Source organism: Caloenas nicobarica, chromosome 7 (assembly GCF_036013445.1).
Source record: "Caloenas nicobarica isolate bCalNic1 chromosome 7, bCalNic1.hap1, whole genome shotgun sequence".
NCBI classification, from domain to species: Eukaryota; Metazoa; Chordata; class Aves; order Columbiformes; family Columbidae; genus Caloenas; species Caloenas nicobarica.
This window is the reverse complement of record NC_088251.1, coordinates 5,028,640-5,044,811: the sequence shown is the minus strand read 5'-3', so window position 1 is coordinate 5,044,811 and position 16,172 is coordinate 5,028,640. Positions and strand designations below refer to the sequence as shown.

The following is a 16,172-nucleotide window of genomic DNA, read 5'->3' as shown; positions in this document are numbered from 1 at the left end:
AGGGTGATTGCTGCTTAGATGACTCCCTAAAGGAAGACGATGCTCCCTCAGCAGCCGAGAACCTTGTTTCCCCAAACAAGGGAACAGTTTGTCATTAAGTGAATGGGACACTTTTATACCCACTAGCCTCAAACTATAAAACAATTTAAGGACTCGGAGGTTGGCAGATAATTGCGCCATTAATTGCAACTCCGTAAGGCAATCCCGCACGGGTTCACCTCTGCCCTCTCCCAGCATGTGCCACAAAAACCAGCTGCTCTGGTTTGCCCATCCTTTTTTCCCTCTGAAATGTCAGATATGGCCGTGGTCTGCCACTGCGAACCGTGCCGCTATGCTTTTAATGGACGGAGCCAAATTTATTTGATTATTTTGATTACTCTTGCTGGTTAATAAATAATTCAAAAAAGGACCGTGAGATGCTTCTGTTGGGTTCTCATTGCTTTTAACAAAACTGAAAAGTGCTTTTAACAAAACTATAACTCAATTAATCTCTGTAAAAGGAAAGATATGCATCTTAATTGCCATCAAATATTTATTTTCTCTTTTTTTCCCCTGCATCAGCTCTACCTTACTCCTTTCTAATCTTAATTCATCTTTGCGTTAGTGGTTCACAAGACATTATTTAACACCTGCAGAGCTATTTTCATAGTACTGATGTCGTTCCCAGCCAGACACATGGCCCATGCCATTACAGTTGCTTTTAAATGTTTCTAAGGTGTGATGAGCCTACCAAATATTCTAAAGAATAAGTCACTTCTTTTACTTTTCCCCAAGACAAAACAGGATTGACAGAACCAGTCATCATTAATATCAGAATTGCGCTCACTCATAAAGATTGATGCATTTCATGGCCCAACTGTCTACAGAATGATAATAAAAAAATCCTAAACTATCACAGAGCAGCCCAATACACCTTCTGCAATTGTTGCATTTCCAGATTCCAGGGGAAACAAAAATCCAGTCCACTTACTGCAGAAACCTTTGAAATCTAGAGTCACCTGGCTAACTTAGATAAAGGATGGCTGGATGAGTGTGGTAGCTCGACAGCAAAGGTAGCATTCAGCATGAGAACAGCTGCCAACATCTGTCTGCTTTAGGATGACAGATGGCAGAGACGCCAGCGCTGTCCCCGGCTGCGCAGAGGTGTGGGTGACCTGGCAATGCGGCTGTTTACACAACCCCTTGGAGCTGTTGCCACAACCTGCGGAGCTGGTTTTAGCAAGAGTGGAAAATCTGCGGAGAGAAAGGAAATGCTGAAAAGCCAGACAAGGTAAAGCGATATCTGGAGCGGTGCTGGGTGCGTTGTCAGTTTAATCATTTTCAGCAGCGGTTCATTTTTATGCCTGGGTGTACATGTTGACAGAAACAGGGCTTAGAAAAAGGGCTCTCCCTCCCATCAGCAGTTATCAGTTCAGGGTGGCTTCTGGACAGGTTCTGTTGGCAACAGGATTTTATAGACAATGTCATAACCGCATCCATTACCATAAGAACATACTACAAAAGCCTTATTCTTGCACTGACTTCAATAAAAGTTTAGATCCTAGAGAGAATGGAATAAAGACCTGAGTGTTTTAGGTTGCTAAGATCTGAGTTGGGTAGCTTTTGATGACAAAATATTCACAATCAGTTTACAACAGTGACCCAGTGCGTAACGTGCACAATATGCAAAGGCTTTGGTTTCCTATGTTAAAAATCAGAGTAGTTGGAAGTTACAAACACCAGAATTAGGTTGAGTTTGGGACCAAATTTGTAGCTACTTTCATCCCAATGGTCAATTTTAACCTTTCCTTCAAGGTAAACAAAAAGCAACATTACTGAAGGCAGCAGAGTTTGCAGGATGACACAAAGGGAGGTACGAAAAGCAAATCATACCAGAGCAGATTGCACAGGACCATGTCCAGGCGGGTTTGAATGTCTTCAGAGAAGAAGACTCCACAACCTCTCTGGGCAGCCTGTTCAGGGCTCTGGCACCTCACAGGAAAGAACTTTCTCCTCATATTCAGATGGAACCTCCTGTGCTTCAGCCTGTGCTCCTGCCCCTCATCACTACTGAAAAGAGTCTGGTCCCATCCTTTTGACACCCACCCTTGAGATATTTATCAGCATTGATAAGATCCTTCTCAGCCTTCTCTTCTCCAGGCTCTCTCAGTCTTATGTTGCTCCCATCTGAAATTATCAAATGAGTTTATGCTGGTGCTGTGCTCTGTGTCACGGGGCTGAGGCACTTGTACTGGAGGTCCCTGTAGTTACTCCTTTGGTGTTAAATAGCCCATTTTTAGATGCTGCTGCATGGATCTCCACCTGCAGAGCTGTTCTTCCTATTAAAACCCTTGGTCTAAAGCTCTGTCACTTATGCGGGCATCACTGGGTACCGACAAGAGGGGTCGAGGGTGCCAGCAGTGGCACTCGACTGGCACGATCAGATAGAGAAGCGCAGGCTGCCATCACCACGGGATTGCCCAGCACGGGGAGCATCAGCCACAGCTAAATCAGACGGCTGTGCCAGGGGCAGGGCACTGCACCGTGCTTTGGGATCTTGCTACAACCAAATGAAAGCTTTCATACTGCCACACATCGGGGACTGTGACTTAGACTGTTGCTCTGAGACTCTGAGATGTCACAACAAAGTATAACATTAAGGTTCCAGGCAAAGGTACAAATGGGAGCAGCTTCAACTGTCTATTTTGCTCCACATTACACTACCTGATATAAATGTAAATGATCTCTGGAATATAGCGCATAGTGAAAAAATAAATAAAGAAAATGGTGTATCTCATTTCCTCCATCTCACATTCTCTGTGCTCAACAGAGTATCGCTTTTTCTGGCGCTAAATCACGTTTGCACTGCCGTACACCTTCATACAGAGAGCTCAAACCCTTCGCCAGAGGTGTAGGTTGCCAACCACATCTGTGACGCTGCCAGAGAGCGAACTCGTGCGTCTTGACATTCTATTGTCATCCCCAGACCATTCCGGCCTCATCTGCTGGCTTTCTCTGGGGTATGTCGCTGCTGAACCCAAGGACAGCGAGAAAAAAAATCACCGTCCTGAGCTGAGTAAGTGACTGCAACAACCGTGCGAGCTGAAAGCTCTCCGGGCGGTTTGCATATATTTAGGTCAAGAATACGCCCTTTTCTGAAGGATTAAGCTCTCGCCTTTTAAGCTTTGTAATGAAAGAGATAATCCCTGGCTGACAAACAAACAAACAAAAACAGTTTCAAAATTTTCGTTACAGAGATGCTCTATTTTAAAGATAATTCACTTTTTTTTTTTTTTTTTTTTTTTTTTTGGTAAGTGGAAGGGCTCTGGGCTAAAATAGAATAAGGAGGAAAAAAGGGCTTTTTGTTTTTCAGTAACAAACTTCACATCTAAAAGAGATGGAAGAAAATTAGAAATAGACTGATAGAAACTGAAGAATCATCATATAATATATTTTAGTATAATACTATGCATGTAGAAATGAGTAAAACACCTGCAACATAAGAATATTAAACTCCTAGTGCTAATGGGCTCTAAGTGTTTAGGTACGACTTTAAGGGAGATGGAACACTTAAAAAGCTGAGAAATTACTTCATCACTGTGTAACAGTCCTTATACACAGCACTTACATTAGGGTGCTCTCCTACCTCAGTATCAAATTAACAACAAGATCCAACGACTGGAAGCTGAAGCTGAATGAATTCAGCCTCCATGTGAGGTTAAATTCCCCAACTCTGTCAACATTATTTTTGTAAGAAGCTATGAAGTTTTGGCTCTCACAGGCTTTGAAATGCAGATTGTAAGTATGCTTTAAAGCAGCTTCTGAATTAAATTCTCTGCTTATATGTGCAGGGATTTTAATGCTTCTGCTCCTTTCCTGCCCTGGGGAGGTGTGGAGGGATGAGCCTTCTCTGCCTTGCCCTCAAGGTGCCCATCACACGCAGTTTTGCTGTAAGGCAATGACTGCAGGGAAACCTCCTCTGTAAGTGCTAATTGCCTGCAACCATCCAGGGGACATTTTTCCTTTTTCCATTGACTGGTAATAACTCAGGGATTGGTGCTGTGTTCTTCTCAAGCTTCAGAAAATGTCCATTGCTGGAGGTGAGCAAGGGTGCGCTACCGAGGCGGAGAGGTCATCCTTATTTCTTAGAGTCCAACTTGCTCATGTGTTTGAAGTCCCAGAGACTGGAAACCCTGGGGTTCTTCCCCAGGTCACACTGACAGAAACCTTGGAGAACATTCATTTATCTCTACATTATGGTAAATAATTCAAGTAGCTAATAAATATCACCTAATCAATCCCGTGTCATTGCAGACAACTCAGACGCTCATCCTCTGGGATAAAGTTCAATTATGAAAGAGTTCATCTTGCTTGCTAACATGGAAGGTGTCAGCAGAGTAACGACCTCACCTGATCATGACCTCTAAGAAAAGTTGTCCTGCTAAGTTCAGTAACATCCCCCTTAAAATAGCACACAGGAGACATACTGCGTGTGGATGGAATTTGCAATATGGAACCCATTAAAAAAGAATTTAGTGAGAGCATTTTGCTCTACACTTAGCAATTCACTGGCCAGGCTTTTTCCTGTTCTAAACTGCAACATAACTGTTAGTTTTAACAAAACCGTTTTGTCTAAGGCAGAATTAATTTCTTTAGAGCAATGAAGTGAGGTTTTGTTCATAGGGTTTTATTTCTGTGTGTGTACAAAGTTTCTGAGTTTCCTCTGCTGAATAAAATTATCCATCATGAAAGTGCAATTAGAAAAGTTAGGAACTGAGATGTTTTGGAATTGTTGAATATTCCTGCTTCATTGCCAGGAGACGCAAGATGTATATTTATATATAGAGGGGGTATATATGTGATATGCATATTTATACCTGTATATTCATAGATATATAGATATATATTACTCGTTTTGGCATCACTGTTATACATGTATGTTCTACTGGCAGTTTCCAAGCCTTGTAAAATAAACACTTGTTCTTAAAGGTGCGTATTGCTACAGGTCACTCACCAAATGTTATTTATTATATCCTGTATTTTGAATAACTGGAATCCCAGCAGGAATTGATGTCCAAACCCTCTTAACCGTTTCAGTGATGAGAATCACAAGCAGCTCCTGAGTAAAGGATTGGTCTAGAGGGGCCTGCCAATGTTTTTTTCCCAGGCATGAAGACTGTTGTGAGAATACCTGCTTTTGAAAAGTATGAATAGAAATAACTGGAGAGGAAATATGTGCCTGTCTCAAAATTCTGCTGGAATACACTGGGCTCTGAGCCAATTTCTAAACTGAAGGCAGTGGCATTGCATGGAGCAGAAGCCAGTGCGGACTTTATTATTAAAAATTTTAGACATTGCAGGGTAGGAAAAAAATAATTATATCCGTTGTAATCCTTGCACACCTACTTTGTATTGCAGAAGAATGGAAAGTATCTGTGTGATCTAATCACTTCAGATCTGAAATTTACCTGTTCGTCACCACAATTTTTTTCATTTATCACATTTGCACACTCCACAGAAGGGAATACTGAAAATATTGAATTGCTTCAAAGTCAGTGAGCTCAGATGAGGTTTAAGTAGCCTCTGCACCAGTACAGTAACACAAGAACTATGAGCAGCCTCCTACTTAAAATAAGTTTGGCTTTAAAGCGAGGCATTAGAGTCGACTTTATTTATGTTTCCATACACATAAGCTTGTCTTGGACGTGAAAGACTGACACCTAAATGGTTTAGCGTGGAGACATTTAGCCTGTTGGGTTCACCTCCGCTGTGTGTGTAATTCATGGGGGAAAAGCTGCGTCGGTGGCAGCTGATTTCTCCATCTCACACTGGTCAATGGCCGAACTCTGCATCTTTTATTTCCCCGCATGCATATTTCATGTGAATATTTCATGCTTTGGTGAACAGTGCAACCTACAGAATTTGGCTATTTAAAAAAGTTCGTACCTCGGCTTAAGCAAAGACAGTTCTTTCTATATCTGATTGTCTTCTCACTAAATTGCAAACATGAGAAGAATTAGGACACCTCACAAGGGAGGTTGCAGCAGTCTTCCAAGGCAGAAAATCCAAAAAACTACAATATGACATTTTCTACCTGATTCCAGTATAATATATTCCCCCTTTTAAATGTAATCATCTAATTTTTAACTTTCCTGAGTCCTGTTATCACAACGCACGGTCATTCAAACCTCGTTTGGGAGGCTGGAGAAAGTACTTGCAGAATGGTTTTCATCCTGCACATGTGTTATGAAACACCTTTTAATTGCGTGGGTTTTTTGATGGCAAAAAGCGCACAATGTTTTTGTACAAGGGCTCTTCCCCGCTCGGTGCAATGTCAGGCCACATCCTGCCATCATTTAATGAGCCGCCACCGTCACGGTACTTCTGTCAGCATGAGAAATGTCACATCAAGGGGAGGGAGGCGGTGCTGGCCACTGTTAATTGTCTTACATTGACTTCAGTAAAACAACTGTTAAGTGAAAATCATTTAAAAAAAAAAAAATGAATAATTGTGGATGGAGCCCGGATTGAAAAGGTTCTGGCCGGTGCAGCTGCGGCCGGGCTGGGGTTTGGGAGGAAAAAGTTGCCATGGGGATGGCGCAGCATTGTGTGTGCTGACCGCAGCCTTATTGTCGTTGTGCTCCCGTCACAGCTTTGTTTCGCCCTTGAGTACGGCTGTTAAATGCCAGCTCAAAACAAAGACGTTATCCACACGCAGCGGCGGAGTTCAAACGATTTCTATTTTTAGGGGTATCACAGTTTTAAGCTAGAAAAAAAAAAAAAAAATCTGTATTATTATTTTGGAAAACACTAAGCATTTTTGTGTAAATATAGTATATGCTTAGAAGAGAACTACTGTTAAAATCGGTTAAATATCATTACTGGGAATCACCATTAGAACCACAGTGACCGGAGGCTTCAGGACGGTCCGAGGCAGCACCTGAGCCTGTGAGGAGTGTGGGGGAAAGAACCTCCACACGCCCAAACCGCTAATTCCTTTTAGCTGCACCCTCTGCGCTACATTTAATACGAAAACTGTGTGACATGTACTGGTGTGAGGGCCGCGAGGTGACTTTTTCCCTTGTCAACCCCAGGCCCGCCACGGCCCGGACTACAACTCCCGTCATGCATTGCGGCGCCCCGCCGCACTACATATCCCAGAAGGCGTCGCGGCGCCCTGGCCCGCCCGGCAGGCGGTGCCGCGGCGCATGCGCACGGCGGGGCGGGGGCCTCGGCGGTGTCGCCGCGGTCGGTGGCGGCGGGAGGCGGCGGAGTTTCCTCGGAGGGAGCAGCGGGCGGGACGGGAAAGGGTCGCCCGCAGCGCCGAGCCCGGCCGGGCCGGGAGGGGAGCGCGGCAGGAGGCGGCGGGTCCCGGCTCTCCTCACGGGGGCTCCCGGACTGCCCTGAACTCCAGTAAGTGTGGCGGGCCGGGGCGGGGGCGCTGAGGCGGGGCCGGGGGCTGAGGCAGCGGGGCCGCCCCGGCGCAGCACGGACGCCTGGTTGATGCTCTTCCTTCCGTGCCGGCCCGGTGTTTGGCGGGGCAGGGCGCTGTCCTGAGCCCTGGCGCCTCTGCCTTTGTGTAACCGCAGCCGCTCCGCGCCTTTCCCCGCTCCTTTGCCGTCGTTTTTCCCGGGAAGCCGCCGCCTTGGCGTGGGGGCTCCCCCCGTGTGTCACCTCCCGGGCGTAATTGCCCTGGTAAAGCAGTCAGGGCTCCGTCACACCCCCACAGGTAAGAGGATGATCTCATTACCCGTAATTTTTTTTTTTTTCTAATTTTATTATTATATTTTTTTTCTTTTCCACTCTTCTCTCAACTTCGCTGTTTGAGCACGACGGGAAGGAGCGATGTTATCTGGGCAGAGCTCTGCAGTGATGGTGCCTGGGAGGGTGTGGGCTCCCCGAGCACCCGCCTGCCAAAGCCGGGCCTTGCTGGGCTGGGCTCGCCTTTGCTACTGAAACCTCCAGCTGCTGCTTCAAGGAGAGCCCAGTGTGACTGGGACAGCGAACAGTGGTTCTGTGGAGCTGTGTAACCTTATCTAGGTGTTCCTGCTCCGGCAGGGGGATTGGACTAGGTGATCTTTTGAGGTCCCTTCCAATCCCTAACATTCTGTGATTTAGCTTTGAAATGCGCTGGTTTTGGAGAAGGCTCTTTTTGGAAAGCTGTTGGCTGTGCCAGCGATGCAAACCTGCGCCCCAAGTTGTATTCGAGCTTAGTTCTAACCTGGGCTGGTTATTTGCTGATTCAAGTGCCTTTAAGTGGATAACTTGACTATAAATGAACGTTAAACGGTAACTAATATTGTCATATTTGCAGTTTTTAGTACGTGGAAAATTCCAGATAGGCGTTTGTCATGCTGCTAACTTAACACACGTTTAAATGCTTCATGTATTGTGCAGTTCCCTTAGGTGTAACTAATGCATAACCATCATAAAAGGCATTATGTTCTTGCATAAAATGTTTGCAAAGGAACATTAAGAGGACAATAATTTCTATTGGGGGAACAAGTTCCTGTTTTGAGGCCTTTTCTAAAAAATTAATTTTCAGTAATGAATGTACTAGGGTAGTTTATAAAGAAGCAAAAATACAGTTTTTCTTCAAATGTGGAAATGGTTATTAATTTGTTAGGCTGAGCATTATGAATTAGGCATGCACAAAATGGTGTTCCTTACTTAAGCTGAGAGGGAGAATTACTTTTTTTTTTTTTAAGATTCTTAGGAGCTAGATCTCTCCATACTTCACCTTTTTATGGACATGTAGTACTACTACTAGACATTCCTGCATGTAATAAGCTGAATGGCATCAGGCTTTTTGTTGCCTTCTGACAAATTGCTTGCTTTACTAAAAGAGGCTGTAATGTCTGTAAAGTTACATTTTCTCTTCTCTTCCCATTACCCAACCCCATACACAACACTGGAAGACAAAGCCATATTTGATCACACAGTTTGGGCCCATGAGGTGCCAGGAATGGCTTCTCCCTGTCGAATCCAGCAGGGTTCGTTTGGGTTTTGTGTGGGGTTTTTTTGTGGTTGGTTTGTTTGTTTGTTAATTTGGTGTGCCCACTTCCTTTTTACACTTGGGCTATGTTCACTATGATGCAGCACAAACACAATTTTTCCTGAGATGGAGCTGTGCATGGCAACTTTATCTGGTTGCTCTATGATGGGTTACTCTGTCTTAATGAATTTACTATGCTGCACTTTTAAGGATGGAGTATTTTAATACTTCTGATTTGAAAGTAGTTATGAAGTATGATGAAGTCCTGTGTCAGTTGATTTCACAGCAGAGTTACAGGTGCAACTTTCAAGTAAATTGAGTGGTCTCTGAGAAGGTCTATACATCTAATTATATATAAAAAGACTTCTTTAAGTTTTATCACTTGTTCTCGTGAAGCTCCATGTCGGATAAATTTGCAAGGTGCTCGCTGCATTCTAGTAAGTCTTAACAGTGGATTTGGAACAGTGGAGTTGACTTTTAGGTCCCTGCAGTCTTGTCTCCTACTTCTAGTTGTTATTTTTACTTGAGAGTGTCACACAAGTAACAATACATAAAACTGTCAGATATGTAAAGCAGAGAAGTGTAGAAGTGGCGTTTTCCTGTTTGTCACATGAGTAAGTGTTAAAAGTGGGCTGAAATCCCTCATGGTAGAGAGAGATTCTTAGCCTGGCAGATATTTGGAGGAGAACCTTTTAGTGTAGGGATAAATAAGCACTGGCGCTGCAGAAAGTGATCATTCAAGACATAATACTTGGTGGTTTTTGTGTATCCTAGATATTACTGAACACTAGACTGCTGGAGACAGCTTTGCATAAAAAGTAAAACTTTGTGTGATTTTCTCGTGTGCTTTTCATAGTTATTAAATGCCGTGATTTTATTTTGTTAGTGTAGAAAATCAGTAAATTGTAAAGATGAAATATATTTTCTGAAGCCATTTCTGTGTTTTTTAACTACAGTTGGCCTTATGTTCCATTGTACAGCTATGCGTTTCAAGGGTGCAAATCAAGAAAAAGATGCACAGTGGGCCTCTGACAGGTATATTGCAGTGTTTAAATGTTTCAGCGAAGCAGATGCTTTTCTATAAATTAGGGAATAGACAAAGAAGAACCAGTGTATGAAGAAAGTAAGAAGCATCTTTATGCTTTTCCTCCTCTCCCCCTGCATTTATTCTTCCTCAGGAGTAGCAGCTGAATGACAGAAGACAGAAACACACATGGGGAATGAGGAAGAGACGTATTATATATGAGGAAAAGACCTCAAGGCAGGAAAAGGCCTTGGTTTTTCCAGGTAGCTGTGGCGTATTTCAGAAGGCAAGGGAGCTGCATCAGCAGAAATAATGAAGGCTGACTGGATGTCAGAGAGTTGGTGTAGAAGAGAGGAAGTGCAAAAGTCAGTTTTTATTGACTGTAACAGATTAGAAAAAACTTGAGGACATCACTGAAGTGTGAACAGCTCTCTACTTGTAACACAGTCTCCAGTGAAGTGTTGGACATGGCCCAAACTGCCAGGCCTGCAAGGTTCTTAATCTATTTTAGTAGATTTAGAATTCCGTCGGTGTCTTTATTACTAGATGTGCCTGGCAATTTAAGCTGACAATTATCATGGTAAATGTAGTTCTTTCAAAATGCAGCAAACCAGCAGCACTGGGACGTGAGCACATGTTATAAGTGAGAAGTTTCCTTGCATGCTGTGCTGTGCACTTGCTTGTACCCAGCTGTAGGTCAGTGTTTGTCTAAACAATGGCTTGTGATACAAGAGTGTGTATCTTTCTTGCAAGATTGTTTTCCCCCCTGATAATTAGGAACAATAGAAACATTCTTAGAAAATACTTACTGGGGTTTGGAGCCAAATAAACCTTTGTGCAGTTGTTTAGTTACATGAAAATACAGGATAGTAACTCATTTCAGTGCCAATATATGGGGATTTAGGTAACTGAATTTAGCAGAAAGCATTTTTACAAAGCGGAACAAGTGCTGTACATGTCACCAGGAAACAAATGATACAAAAATAAAACACTCACTACATGTATTCCTTTGGTTTTGAGCCCAAATGCAACAAGACCTTTCTAGAAGCGTTACTTTCAGTGCTTTATAAAATAAGAAACATAAATATCAACATTCTAGTGACCTTTTCTGACATATGGAAATAATGTAGATGCTTTAAAAAAAGTACCCATTGAAGAGGTCAGAGTAACAAGTATGGTTCAAGTTCAGGTTTTGAGGTTACACTTCAGTGCACAGAATGACTGAAATGAATTTGAATGCAAGATATGGCCGAGCTGTTTCAAATTTTTTTTTCTATTCTTACACCGATCTCAAATTAGGACTTTGAAAATTTGTAAATCTGAGGCCATCTGGATACACGCTGTAGCCAAACTTTGAGAAACATTCAGATACATATTTGTATATGGCTCAGTTTTATAAATAACACTTTCCTGTTAGTACAAGGTAAAACAGCAGGGTTTTGTTGCTGTTGAGGAAGGAAGCTTGGTTCATTGTCTCAGCACTAAGCAGCATTTTCTCCCTCCAGGGACTTGCAGAAGCATCTAGAATGTGTAGGTGTTTCTTTAATCTTGGAGAAGGAACTTATTAAGCTTTCTGATGCAGAACTGTATAAGCCACTTTTAACAGATGTTATCTGCACGAGTAGGGAGTTGCAGGTCTGGTAGACATTTGTGGCATTCAACAGTTTAAACAGTTTTCAGGTTTGAACATATGCCTGTGCCTTGAAAATCTGAATAGTTCCAGGTATTTTATGTAGAAGAAAGGTGGTTTGACGCTGAGGTTGCTGCTCTGGGATTTGGGAAACAGGTTCAGCTCAGTGTGTTGCCAAAATCTTCCTGTGCGGCCTGGGACAAGCTGCTTCTCTGTCCCTCTGTTTTCGTAGTGAAACTGCGGAGCAGAAGCAGCTCTCAGCCTCACAGAAGTGTTACAAGGGTACGTCAGTCAGGTTTGATGTGTTCAGGGGCGGTAGTAACATGGGGTGTGTAACTCCTTTGTGCAAGGAGGGAGAGGTGGGAGAGACTGGCCAAGGTAAAAGCTGGGGTAGGCTCCAGGCAGAAAGGGTAAAATCAGAAAAAATAAGGCAGGGGGAGGAGGGAAAGTTTTGGCTGGAAATCTCTTGGATCAATTAAAAACAGAGAAGGCAAGTCCTAAAACTTGAAGGAGCGCTGCATTGCTTTGTTTGTTTAACAAACTATAAAAACAATGCTTAAAATACTTGAAGGAACCAGGCAAATCTCTTCTATGATTCTGCCGCACAGGGAACAATAGCAAAACTGCATTCCTCTGTCAACTGTTCTTTTCTTTGGAAAATGCTTTTAATTCTATCTAACCATTACATCCAAATGTTTTAGCTGTTAATTTTGTTCATTTGTTCTGTGGCATGACAGGCAAAATCTCTTAAATTCAGTGTGATTTATTAACTTTTCATGTGAAAGAGGTTGAGAAAAGATAGCTTCTCTACCTGCCCACTCCCACAAGGGGGAAAAGAATTTGCAGCCACCTCTAAAAAGCAGTGCCTTTAGTAATTTTATAGAGCTAAAAGCATTTTGGATTTGAAATCCTGGTGGAAATATAAGATGGTATTGTTATTGTTATAAACCGACAGTGTAGACTAGACAGCAATTATGAGCTTTGCAAATGTGTTTTCATTGTTGAGAGTCAACACTCCCAGGAGCAGTTTCTCTATACTGAGAGATAGGTGATAAATTCATTAGTTTTAATATGTAACTGTTTTGATGTGTATGCTCTCCATGGCTGCTTTGGTACCCACCACATTTATATCCCATGTCCAAGAAAATTTGTTTGAACTTGTTCAGACTAGTGACTTAATTAGGCTTTCTTCTGTTAAGTGCTAAAACAGTTACATGTCAGGTTTGTTGTAAGAGCAAGCAGTCCTCTTAAAACTGCACTTCAAAAGATGATGTTAAATATATTGGTTAACTCTTTAGGGAGGTGTATAGTAACAAATGGAAACTTAGGCTGTAGTAATAATTCGTCTGAGTTATTTCTATAGTAGACTCAGTGCCTGTACGGGCACTAGTGCTGCGAAGTTAGGTAGTGGTGCTTCAAGGATGTTCTTGCTTCAGAAGTGTTCCTGCTTATTCAGGACTTCAGGCTTTGGTTGTATTTAGTTTTTTCTATTAACCTTTTTTTCCTTAAATCAAATTCACCGTAGATGTTGTCATTTATACTGTCTTACTAATTTGTCCTGGTGCCCTGATTTTACCAGTGGAGGAGCAGGATTTCTTGGGGAGCTCCATTTGTTCCCTTCCTGGGGGAAGGCTGTAGTACAGTGTGTTGAAAACCAGTCTCTTGCTTACTCTGGTAAGGCCAGGATTTCCAGGCATGTTGTTGCACATAAACAGGCCTTGCAGTTCTCTTTTAGAGTATTTCTGCCTCACTGTCTATAGCCAGGCAGCAATCCTGCAAAGTGCCAGGAGCCTGATGACTTCCTGGTAGAATTGGGATTACTCTGTAGGTGGAGCATTGTTATTCTCCATAATTTACCCTTGGAGAAACACCAGCGTGAGTGCAGAGCAACAGCTGTGCAGTAAACTGGTATTTGTGTCGTTGCACAAATAAGAGGTAAGGAAGAAGGTCAATGACAGGGGATGGGCCATACCTGACATGAGGACAATTCCTTGAGCTCACAGCTTGCTTCCAAGGAGGAAGGCTGCTGGAAATGAATTTTGGACGAAGTTATAGTGAAGTGTGTGCTTCAAGTGAAGTGTTAGTGTGCCGGCACTGTGCTACAAAACCTACCAGAGCGGATAAACTTGTCTAATATAAAATATTAGATATTTTCGCTATGTGCCAGGTGAGACTTTTATTAAATATACCAGCGTGGAATTCCATTTTCTTAATTTAACGAGTGTAAAAAAGGCAAGGAGGAGGTAATGACTTGAAAACCTTGCCATTTGATGGGAGCTTAATTTTCTTCTCCCACCATGGTAAACAGGAGTTGGCTTGTGTTCTGTAAATGAATATTGGTTCACTTACATGAGACAAAGCCTCGTTCTTTCTAAGGGACTTTGACTAACCTTATGCTTACTGAAGAGCTCCAAGATTAGTCCTAATCGCTTGGAATCCTTGTGTAGTACTAGTGTGATTGATAAGTAAGGTAGATTCTGGAGGAGCTATCACACACAGTAGCAGGAATTTTGGCCAACACGGTGGCTTATGCAATGAACTGAACATCATCTGTACAGGAAAGTCCCACAGTATTAGAATAACAGTGAAGTGAGATCTTAATGGCAACAATTTTTCCATCCCGAAGTGTTAATGTGGATGAACCATTGCATTTTTTTATTCTGTGTTGAATTTGCTAGATTAGATCTATAAAATCAAATTTGGTAATCAGTTGCTACTTTGTGTGCTTTGTTTTTGTTGAATCCTTTTCTGTTTTTAAGAAGAGTCAAACTAAATATTCATCTGATAGTGTTCTTTTCATTATTTGATACTTTAAAATAACTCAAAAATCAGTTATTTACAGTCCTTGTTAGACTCCACAGTTTGGTTGTGAGCATTAAAAAATACGCTTGCTTTGTTTTGAGCTCACTGTAAACCAGATTGTTAAATATTGTCTTAAACTTGTGTTTAGCTGGCCTATAATAAATATGCTGTGCTGCTAGTAGACATCTGTAATGTGAAATCACAGTTTGCAGGTGTTCAGCTATTCAGAGCTGGCTTTAGTGTGTCTTAAGTATGTACAGTTTAATGGAATTAGTCTGAGTGTGATATTCTTGCATTTAAATTTGGAACTTGCCTTTGGATCTCTATGTAAAATGTAATCTTTTACTACCGCAATGCTCTCAAGTTTCCCTCTGTTTGGCTTCTACCCAATGTTTTCAGCACAATGTTTTGGTGCTAGTGAGGCAGATAAATGAATTTTGAATGTACTAAAAAAAAATTAACACACTCTTATGTGCATGCTGTTATTTCTTCAACAATGTAAGAGTACTCTGTGAAAACTGAGGAAGATATTTTCAACTTGTTGGCTTCCTAACCGGCTGGTTTCTTTTTTTGTGTGTGTATTTCGTGGGAAGAAAGTCTATGTATGTTTGTGCTGGTGAGTTTGGACCCAGGATTCAGAGTGACAGTTGGCAACACTGGCTCAAAAAACGGCCAACTAGGTACTAGTAATTGAAATTAAACAATTTTTTTAACTAATGAGTAACAATAAGTAATCCTAATAAGTAATGTCCTTATTCCCTGCTTAATTTTTAATTTGGTTTAGTTGTCATGAAACGAACAATTTTTATAGACTAGTGCATGTGAACATTTTCAAGAACGAGGACCTAATTTGTCATATTTGGAGTTTTACGTATTATTTAAAATTTTGAAAAGGCCCGTAATAATAACATTCAAAATAATTGTCAATAATAATCAACTCTGAACCTTCATTATTAAGCATTTTAACTAGTCTGTAACTGAAATTAATAAGCTTTTTAAATTTTTTTTTGAGGATTGTGTGAGAGAACTCAAAGGGAATTAGTGTAACTATATTTTGCTTTCCTCTGTTCTACTCATCTCTGGTTATATCTCATTTTGAGTAACTTTTATTACCTGGACTTAATATGAAGTGATGAAAACTGTACTTCTGACTGTTGTAAAAACTTGGCGTTATTGAACATATTCTTTTACTCTTTAACTTTCTTTTACTTTATTGCTTTTTAAGCTAGTTATCACTGAAGTTATTAATAGATACATTTCAAGAGTGTCTTTTATAATGGCCTCGTTGCACAAGATGCTTCCTCTTATTTGCTTTAGCTCAGTGCATTTGGAGGGACAATTAAAATAGTATGGAATAAAGTTGTAGTTATTTGATTTACTGAGGTCTGCTGGAAAAGAGAGAACAGCTGGATCATCTTGGTTTAACAAGTCTGCTGGAAAACAGCAGATCAGATGCATTTTGAAGACGGATGACTAAGACTTAAGTGCAAGATAAGACTGGAGGTTTTGTTAGATGATTCATCAGCACAAATGATGATTCTTCTACATTGTGGCCTGGTTGGCGGTTGGATTAGATACTGGGAGGGGGGTGTATTGTTTCATACGCCTCATATTGTGATCAGGGATGGGAGAGGTAAATGCTACTGGTACTTATTTCACACTTTTTAATTTTGAAGATTAACTACTTATGCTTAGGAATTCTCACCCAGGTGAATACTGGCCTTTTGCAGCTGCTTTTGTCT

The 16,172-nt window shown here is 41.6% G+C and overlaps 1 protein-coding gene across 6 annotated transcripts in view; it reads left to right on the top strand.

Moving 5' to 3' along the window:
- The first annotated feature begins 7,209 nt into the window (after positions 1 to 7,209).
- The window catches only part of PLEKHA1 (pleckstrin homology domain containing A1), a 37,225-nt gene continuing 28,262 nt past the window's right edge, over positions 7,210 to 16,172 (top strand). For 5 of the 6 annotated variants that reach the window (XM_065639345.1, XM_065639342.1, XM_065639347.1 and 2 more), the window contains exon 1: positions 7,210 to 7,392. The gene's annotated coding sequence lies outside the window, so the exon portion shown is untranslated. Of the gene's footprint in view, positions 7,393 to 7,505; positions 7,709 to 16,172 lie in introns of those variants that run through there. The other variant, XM_065639344.1, reaches the window with a different exon arrangement.